The sequence below is a fragment of the Lolium perenne genome, chromosome 2 (assembly GCF_019359855.2).
Source record: "Lolium perenne isolate Kyuss_39 chromosome 2, Kyuss_2.0, whole genome shotgun sequence".
Classification (NCBI taxonomy): Eukaryota; Viridiplantae; Streptophyta; class Magnoliopsida; order Poales; family Poaceae; genus Lolium; species Lolium perenne.
Window position 1 is genome coordinate 178,753,786 of NC_067245.2, and position 10,740 is coordinate 178,764,525.

A 10,740-nucleotide genomic window follows, 5' to 3' on the forward strand; every position below is an offset into this window, starting at 1 on the left:
AATTTTCCTCATAGATGCAATTTCTCTGTATTGTTGGGAGGCAATTTTATACTTGAACAAGGCAACTAACAGCAGTGCATGTGCAAAAAATATGTACCAAAAAGCAACTGCGGTCATTAAATACAGTGGAAACATGAATTAACATAGGCTGGTCATATCTCAAAACTAGCAACTAAATGTTTGAATATAAGCAATAATTTTCCCCATAGATGCTATTTCACTGTATTGTGTTCATCATAACAAAAAAAATACACTTACCACCAAATGAAATAAGCAGCAACAGACAGACTTCTTATTTCCCAAGGCGCTGAAAGCAACCCTGATCTGATCAGCAACAAACTGGCATATATTTGTCCGAGGAAGAAGCTTGATATCATATACAGCAGGGTAGCAGCGTGGGCTAACTTTAAGGCCGGTTGTAGGAGCAAGGAAGCAATCAAAAGCAACGATAGCCCAAGCTCGGAGAAATCGGTCATCCGCAGCACCATTCATATCTTTTATCATCTTACACCATGCAGTCTTTTCAGGAGCATTCGTTCCAGGAAAACCGTACTCCTCATTGATTTCTTTGATGATGTCCGTCTTCATCTTGTAACAAACTTTCAGCCCAGAATTCGGTAGCCCCCAAACTCTTGAAACACTTTCAGCATCAACTGGTATCTTCCCCCTGTTGGGTATCAGTAACTCTGATTTCGCATGATTGTAACACTTCATCACCCATTGGCTGAGATCAACAGGCATAGTGCATGCACCGATGTTGAGAAGACCACCTAAGTGTAATATCCCAGGTATTGGGGTTACAAATATAGAGGAAACAGATGTGTGCATTGCATTCATGCATAGAAAATCTGGGGAATTTTCGCGCTTTAAAGTAAAACAGTCACAATAAATGAAGTTTCCCTTGACCTTGGTGGAATTGAAGTAGCTCATCAAGTCAAGCGCTATAAACCTCAATGTGACTTTGTTAAAACCTTGTTTTGGGCAGAGATGATTTGATCTAAGGGGTTAGATCAAATGGAATTATAATCAACACAAGAACTTATTAATCAAGGATCAACTACTTGATCTTATTAAAGATCACAACATGATATTCCTTGCCATAACATATGAACATCCATTTAATTGGAAATCAAGTAACAGTAAAATGGAGAAACCATTCTTGACTAATCTTCTCCATGTCTCAAACTAATCCATGCTCTTATCATAAACCTTATGATATTCATTCTACTTTATTCTTGAAACAAGACAAGGAGGTCCAACTAAGAAATATATATCTTTCTCTATTACATATTATTATACAAACCTAGAGTGGTGAGAGTTCTATGTTAATTCTTAGAGAAGCAATGACAAACCTAGAGGCAAACCTTGGATATAAATATCCATATGATCACAACATCATCTTTAAAGAGAAACCCTAGAATATTATTCCAGACCATCCCTAGAGAGAGAACCCAATTATGTTAAACATAGATATTGATGATCACATCATTCTCAATGGAGCCTAAACTCAGGTTAGTATTAAAGTCCTTCCCCAAATGAGAGAGAGAGAGACCACTCATACCAATCTTAGCTTTACCTATTTAAGAATCAAGGACACCATTGAACTAAAGTATTAGGAGTTAAACCATTTCATTTGGGAGTGGTGAGATAGCCAATACCAAATGGAGTAATATCATATCCATGAATTGATGAAGTAAAATAGTAACTCATCTAACTAAGCATCTAGGTGGAGACTTAACCCTTTACTATCTAATGAGATCTGGTGAGTACACCATAAACCCTAGAATAATCCATTCATATATAAGAGAGCTCAAGCTATGGTTCTACACTCAAGTTAGTTGAGGCAACACTAAAATTTAGGGGAGAAAACTATCCATATGTCCTGATGGTTATATCATCATTCATGAGAAGAACTCTAAGTAATTATCTCAGGGAATCTCCTGGGATATAAACTTTAGAGGCAATCATAGTAGTCCCATTCAAGAAGGTAAATTATAAGTACTATACCCTAGTTGATCAAGACAATGCTTGATCATGGAACTGAGAAACCTAATTAATGAGAGATACCTTAGGAAGCCAAACCTTGATCATTATAAATTGAGTGATGATCATAAACCCTAAGAACTTGAGGTAGAGATATTAAGAACAAGTTGATCATGCCTAATCCATGATCATGCTCTTGATGTATGTGAGGATAAGTTAAAAATCTAATAGGATTAGTAGAGGTTATTCACCACATGAAATCATAGGGAGGTAACTAGTAAGCAAACCTAGGCTAAAACCCTAACCTTAACTTGTGACCACTTGGTGATCATAAGTGGAATCCTACCACATCTATATTTCATAAATTAAAGAACCTAAGCAAACCTTAGAGTCAAACTCCATACACTATATGGTGAGAAACCATTCAACATTATAACCAAAGTTAACTATAAAAAGAACCATAGCCACTTTAATTACTTAAATAATGGATTAGGATAATAGTAGAAGTCCATTGGAATCAGATAAAACCAATTCTCAAGTCCTTAGTAATTGAAGGAGCACATGAACTATTAAGCAAGTAACCATTTTATCATGTATAGAGGAGATTAAACTCTAGCCAATGCACTATGGTGTCATCCCATATCTACAACCTAGAATTATATCTCAACCTAGTTTGTATACCACTTGAGTGATCACCACTATAAACCTAATCCACATTTGAGTTCCAACCCATGTGTCATTAGGTTAATAGTATTGGAACCCTAGAATTGTCCATAAAGTAAACCTTATGTTCCAATTTGTTAACACATAGTTATACACATCAAATAATAAGCAAGAGATCACTTCCCAAATGGAAACTAAGTTCTAATAACAATCCCTCAAATACTTTGAGTTGGGAGTATCACTTCCCATAATTCAAACAGAATTGAATCCACAAGAGAAAGGAAAATTACATTAGCACATGAAATCGTGCCAATCTCTTATTTGAAATCCATAAATAAGTATTATCTTGAGGTTGTTTCTTGCAAAGTAACACCAAACAAAACCCTAAATATCATTAAATAAGAAAACAATCATTTGGAAAATAATTTGAATATTTCCAAAGACAATATTCAAATTCATACCTATATGGATAATTAATCCAAATACCAATAGTAATTAATCAACCAATGTTCTAGGACCAATATTAAAATTGCTAATATACAACAACAAGCTTTTAAGTGCCTTGAGTGTATTCCAACAGAATTTGAATCAACAAGAAATAAAAACAGAAAAGGAAAAACAAAAAAATAGAAAAGAGAGAAAAGGAATTACCCGGACATACCTGGCCGTGTAGCCCACCAGCAGCCCATGGTGCAGCCCAGCACCACAGTCCACCACCAGCCCAACAACCAACACCAGAGCAGCCCAACATATCGATTCGCATGGGAGGGCATCGTCTTCCTCCTCCCTGCGCGCATGATCGACACGAGACGCCGTGAGGGAATTCGCCGGCCACGTCCTCGACGCCGATAAGCACAAGCCGGACGCACGCCTCGTTCCAAAGCCTAGCACATGGCCGTGGAGTCCGCGGCCAGTCGGACCGTTAAGATTCGGGCATCAAAACCCTAGCTCAACCATCCACCGTACCCTGGCCGCCCGTCGCCGACGCTCGTCGTCGTTCCCGACCCTCTCGAGCCTTATAAAACCACCAGGAGGACCGCCGTGCTAAACTTGTTGATCTCCACCATCCCAATTTCTCTCGTTCGCTCTCTATCTCTCGCCACAAGCTCATAGTAGCCGCCGGTGTCGAGCATGAACTCGTCGGAGGAAGCCACCCCAGGGACCCATAGGTAGTCCACGAGAAGCGCAGAAGTGTGAGGATCATTCTGGTAGAAGGAATCGAGAAATGGCGTGCGCAATCGGGCAAAATCGACCATCCCCTTTCATCGGTGTTCGCCGGAATTCGCGACGCCGTGCTCAACCCCGACCAATCCCGCCTTCCTCAAGCAGCCTATCAACTTCATGGTAAGTGTGCGCGCTCAGAGATCTTTTAATCACGCATTTTCATCAACCGTAGCATGTGATTCGAGATTCCACCGGAGTTGCTCCGCCGCGGGTTTGTTCTCCGGCGACGCTCCGGTGGTCGTTTGAGGAAACCAACACCACCACTGCACGCAACGTGTCGCGGAGGTTCAGGAGGACCTATCCGCGCGTCCGGGGGCGCCAGAAATCGGCGGCGCCGCCGCACACGGACTTGCCGGCGTTTAGCCGTCGGCAGGGTCAACACGCCCGGTCAAACTTTACCAGTCGCCGCTTGCATGGCAGCCTATGTGGCACAGACCCCACGGGTCAGTGTCTATTGCTAGGGTCTGCCACGGTACCAAAAGTTTTGTCCATTCAATTTAAATTACAGAAAATTGCTGCAACTTCAAATAATTATAGAAAATTCAATTTAAATCAGAAAAATATAAATGAGGTATCAAAATGATCCTAAAAATAAAATCTATCCAATAAAAATATAATATGAAATTTTTATTTTTAGTAAAAATTTAATTGTTTTAAACTTAATAATTAAGTCTTTTCTTTTAATTCTAAATACAATTAAAATTCAATAATTAGGAAAATTTTCCAAACTAAATAAAAACCAACAACTAAATAAAGAAAAACATGAAAACTAATTTTATTTATTTATTATTTGTTAATTCATTATTAGAGAGATTTAAACCCTAATTAATAATTACCTAATTATTAATTGTTTAAATATAATAAAATGCCAAATTCAATATTATTTTTATTCCCAAGTTATTAATAACTTCAACTTGAAATTGAGGTTATTAATCATAGAACTAAATGGTAATTAGAAAACCCTAATTTCATATTGAATGAAGATTACAACCTCATAATTGTATGTGAAACCCCAAACCCTAATTCCACTAGAAAACCTAGCTCCACTATTTTATGTGTGAACCCTAAATTGTTTCCAAACCTAAACCCCAAGTAACATGTGATCATGTTACTTCATTAGTTATCATAGATTATATCTAGCAACTAAATACTAGTTCAAATCCACATAAAATACGGGAACCCTATCACTACTAATTAGCATCCCATATGTTCATCTTCATCAGATCTAAATAAAACTTGTTGATCTACTTGGATCAACCAAGTGTAAAACCCTAGCTCCTAGTTCCAAGACCACCATCATTAACTATCCTTACTTAGCATCACACCATCGTGATGAATCCTAATAACAATCATACCTAATGTTTAGCATTACATACCATACTCCACTAAACCCTACTAGTGTGAGACACTTAGGAACCATCCCATTTAAGAACCAACCATTCTTTAATTAGTGGATCCAATAGCAAACCCTAGTCAACCTCAACTCTAATTGAGAAACTTCTTATTCCTTAAGAAGTATGTTCTTCAAAAGTTATTCTTCTGAAGTAAATAAGGAGTAGCCATCAAACCTGCTTAATAGGAACCATAAACCCTAGCCAGCTATCACTGGCAAGATAAACCAACCTTGACAACAACCATGTATAATGAATTGCTTAGAATTCCTAGGCTTATCTTAACCTTACAAGCCCTAGGTGTTGATGAATCCAACATTGTTGGGATCCATATAATACTTACTCCAGAAACTAGATGAAACCATAGTCAACCATAGAACCCCACCAACCTAATTATCATACTTGTTCTTTATTATAGAACATGTTCTTCAAAAGTTATTCTTTTGAACTATATAATAAGTAATCATCAACTATGCACTATAGGACTTAAAATTGACAACTGCTCTTTACTTATTATACAACTACTATTCCTTGGTGTGTATGATGGTTACTATGCATTTTACCACTTGCTTATGATTCTAAAACAACACAAACCTGAATAAGAACCTTGTTTGTGAATCACTCTAAAAGTGCAACACACCCTAAACAAATCATTTCAACTCACTGATCCTAAATCATCGGGGTTAGGTCACGCTTAGAGTGATTGCATCTCATACTTATGCATTATTGCATCCTTGCCATTCGTTTAAACATCGTCCTTACCGGACGATGATGCTATTTCAGAATTTGGAGTTATTGCGTATCGAAGACCTTGTCTGCATAATCTTGCAGTCAAGAAAGGCAAGCTCATCACTTGCTCATGTCATTTGAGTATCTTTATCAAATTACTTGCAAAGTACTATGATTATCATTATTGCATAAAAAACCAAAACCACTATTTTCAGAACTATGAATATGACTATGTGGTTGGCAATGGAACCATGGATTGTGTTGATATGGTGGAGGTTCCATTGCAAGGGTTTATATCCATCTAGGATTAAACAAAAAATGTCGTCCAGTGATTCTTGTGCCGTAATACCCGTGTTAACCATAAGATCCGGAGTGGGACGGAGTAGTCAAAAGTGTTTCCACCTCTCGTTCATCAACGGATGCGCTTTACCGTAGTACACTTGTAATCCAAGGGGGCAAGCGGTGAGGCTGGGGAGTCCTAAGTCCCCACGGCATTGTCCGTAGTACACTTGTCGCCCGAAGGAGCAAGCGGTGAGGCTGGGGAGTCCTAAGTCCCCACGGTATTGCGGTCTATGATGGGTTGCAGCTGATGGCGTGTAACTCACACGTTCGTTGGGAACCCCAAGAGGAAGGTATGATGCGCACAGTAGCAAGTTTTCCCTCAGAAAGAAACCAAGGTTTATCGAACCAGGAGGAGCCAAGAAGCACGTTGAAGGTTGATGGCGGCGGGATGTAGTGCGGCGCAACACCAGGGATTCCGGCGCCAACGTGGAACCTGCACAACACAACCAAAGTACTTTGCCCCAACGAAACAGTGAGGTTGTCAATCTCACCGGCTTGCTGTAACAAAGGATTAACCGTATTGTGTGGAAGATGATTGTTTGCGAAAACAAAGTAGAACAAGATTGCGAAGAGATTGTATTTCAGTATAGAGAATTGGACCGGGGTCCACAGTTCACTAGAGGTGTCTCTCCCATAAGATAAACAGCATGTTGGGTGAACAAATTACAGTTGGGCAATTGACAAATAAAGAGGGCATGACCATGCACATACATATTATGATGAGTATAGTGAGATTTAATTGGGCATTACGACAAAGTACATAGACCGCCATCCAGCATGCATCTATGCCTAAAAAGTCCACCTTCAGGTTATCATCCGAACCCCCTCCAGTATTAAGTTGCTAACAACAGACAATTGCATTAAGTATTGCGCGTAATGTAATTAGTGACTACATCCTTGAACATAGCACCAATGTTTTATCCCTAGTGGCAACAGCACATCCATAACCTTAGAGGTTCTTGTCACCCCTCCAGATTCACGGAGACATGAACCCACTATCGAGCATAAATACTCCCTCTTGGAGTTACTAGCATCAACTTGGCCAGAGCATCTACTAATAACGGAGAGCATGCAAGATCATAAACAACACATAGACATAACTTTGATAATCAACATAACAAGTATTCTCTATTCATCGGATCCCAACAAACGCAACATATATAATTACAGATAGATGATCTTGATCATGTTAGGCAGCTCACAAGATCCGACAATGAAGCACAATGGGGAGAAGACAACCATCTAGCTACTGCTATGGACCCATAGTCCAGGGGTAGACTACTCACACATCACTCCGGAGGCGACCATGGCGGCGTAGAGTCCTCCGGGAGATGATTCCCCTCTCCGGCAGGGTGCCGGAGGCGATCTCTTGGATCCCCCGAGATGGGATCGGCGGCGGCGTCTCCGGGAAGGTTTTCCGTATCGTGGCTCTCGTGCGGGGGTTTCGCAACGGAGGCTTTAAGTAGGCGGAAGGGCAGGTCGGAGGCGGCACGAGGGCCCCACACCACGGGCCGCGCGGCCAAGGGGGGCCGCGCCGCCTAGGGTGTGGCCACCTCGTGGCCCCACTTCGTCTCCTCTTCGGACTTCTGGAAGCTTCGTGGCAAAATAGGACCCCGGCGTTGATTTCGTCCAATTCGAGAATATTTCGTTACTAGGATTTCTGAAACCAAAAACAGCAGTAAAACAAAGAATCGGCACTTCGGCATCTTGTTAATAGGTTAGTTCCAGAAAATGCACGAATATGACATAAAGTGTGCATAAAACATGTAGATAACATCAATAATGTGGCATGGAACATAAGAAATTATCGATACGTCGGAGACGTATCAGCATCCCCAAGCTTAGTTCTGCTCGTCCCGAGCAGGTAAAACGATAACACAGATAATTTCTGGAGTGACATGCCATCATAACCTTAATCATACTATTTGTAAAGCATATGTAGTGAATGCAGCGATCAAAATAATGTATATGACATGAGTAAACAAGTGAATCATATAGCAAAGACTTTTCATGAATAGCACTTCAAGACAAGCATCAATAAGTCTTGCATAAGAGTTAACTCATAAAGCAATAATTCAAAGTAAAGGCATTGAAGCAACACAAAGGAAGATTAAGTTTCAGCGGTTGCTTTCAACTTGTAACATGTATATCTCATAGATATTGTCAACATAGAGTAATATAATAAGTGCAATATGCAAGTATGTAGGAATCAATGCACAATTCACACAAGTGTTTGCTTCTTGAGGTGGAGAGAAATAGGTGAACTGACTCAACATTGAAAGTAAAAGAATGGTCCTCCATAGAGGAAAAGCATCGATTGCTATATTTGTGCTAGAGCTTTGATTTTGAAAGCATGAAACAATTTTGTCAACGGTAGTAATAAAGCATATGTATCATGTAAATTATATCTTACAAGTTGCAAGCCTCATGCATAGTATACTAATAGTGCCCGCACCTTGTCCTAATTAGCTTGGACTACCGGATCATCACAATGCACATGTTTTAACCAAGTGTCACAAAGGGGTACCTCTATGCCGCCTGTACAAAGGTCTAAGGAGAAAGCTCGCATTGGATTTCTCGCTATTGATTATTCTCAACTTAGACATCCATACCGGGACAACATAGACAACAGATAATGGACTCCTCTTTTATGCATAAGCATGTAACAACAATTAATAATTTTCTCATATGAGATTGAGGATATATGTCCAAAACTGAAACTTCCACCATGGATCATGGCTTTAGTTAGCGGCCCAATGTTCTTCTCTAACAATATGCATGCTTAACCATAAGGTGGTAGATCGCTCTTACTTCAGACAAGACGAACATGCATAGCAACTCACATGAAATTCAACAAAGAGTAGTTGATGGCGTCCCCAGTAAACATGGTTATCGCACAACAAGCAACTTAATAAGAGATAAAGTGCATAATTACATATTCAATACCACAATAGTTTTTAAGCTATTTGTCCCATGAGCTATATATTGCAAAGGTGAATGATGGAATTTTAAAGGTAGCACTCAAGCAATTTACTTTGGAATGGCGGAAAATACCATGTAGTAGGTAGGTATGGTGGACACAAATGGCATAGTGGTTGGCTCAAGTATTTTGGATGCATGAGAAGTATTCCCTCTCGATACAAGGTTTAGGCTAGCAAGGCTTATTTGAAACAAACACAAGGACGAACCGGTGCAGCAAAACTCACATAAAAGACATATTGAAAACATTATAAGACTCTACACCGTCTTCCTTGTTGTTCAAACTCAATACTAGAAATTATCTAGACCTTAGAGAAACCAAATATGCAAACCAAATTTTAGCATGCTCTATGTATTTCTTCATTAATGGGTGCAAAGCATATGATGCAAGAGCTTAAACATGAGCACAACAATTGCCAAGTATCACATTACCCAAGACATTAATAGCAATTACTACATGTATCATTTTCCAATTCCAACCATATAACAATTTAACGAAGAAGAAACTTCGCCATGAATACTATGAGTAGAAACTAAGGACATACTTGTCCATATGCTACAGTGGAGCATGTCTCTCTCCCATAAAGTGAATGCTAGGATCCATTTTATTCAAACAAAACAAAAAAACAAAAACAAACCAACGCTCCAAGAAAAGCACATAAGATGTGATGGAATAAAAATATAGTTTCAGGGGAGGAACCTGATAGTGTTGTCGATGAAGAAGGGGATGCCTTGGGCATCCCCAAGCTTAGACGCTTGAGTCTTCTTGATATATGCAGGGGTGGACCACCGGGGCATCCCCAAGCTTAGAGCTTTCACTCTCCTTGATCATGTTGCATCATACTCCTCTCTTGATCCTTGAAAACTTCCTCCACACCAAACTTAGAACAACTCATTAGAGGGTTAGCGACAATAAAAATTAACATATTCAGAGGTGACAAAATCATTCTTAACACTTCTGGACATTGCATAAAGCTACTGGACATTAATGGATCAAAGAAATTCATCCAACATAGCAAAAGAGGCAATGCGAAATAAAAGGCAGAATCTGTCAAAACAGAACAGTTCGTATTGACGAATTTTATCGAGGCACCAGACTTGCTCAAATGAAAATGCTCAAATTGAATGAAAGTTGCGTACATATCTGAGGATCACTCACGTAAATTGGCATAATTTTTTGAGTTACCTACAGGGAAAACAGCCTAGATTCGTGACAGCAAAGAAATCTGTTTCTGCGCAGTAATCCAAATCTAGTATGAACTTTTCTATCAACGACTTTACTTGGCACAATAAAACACTAAACTAAGATAAGGAGAGGTTGCTACAGTAGTAAACAACTTCCAAGACACAAAATAAAAACAAAGTACTGTAGGTAAAAACATGGGTTGTCTCCCATAAGCGCTTTTCTTTAACGCCTTTCAGCTAGGCG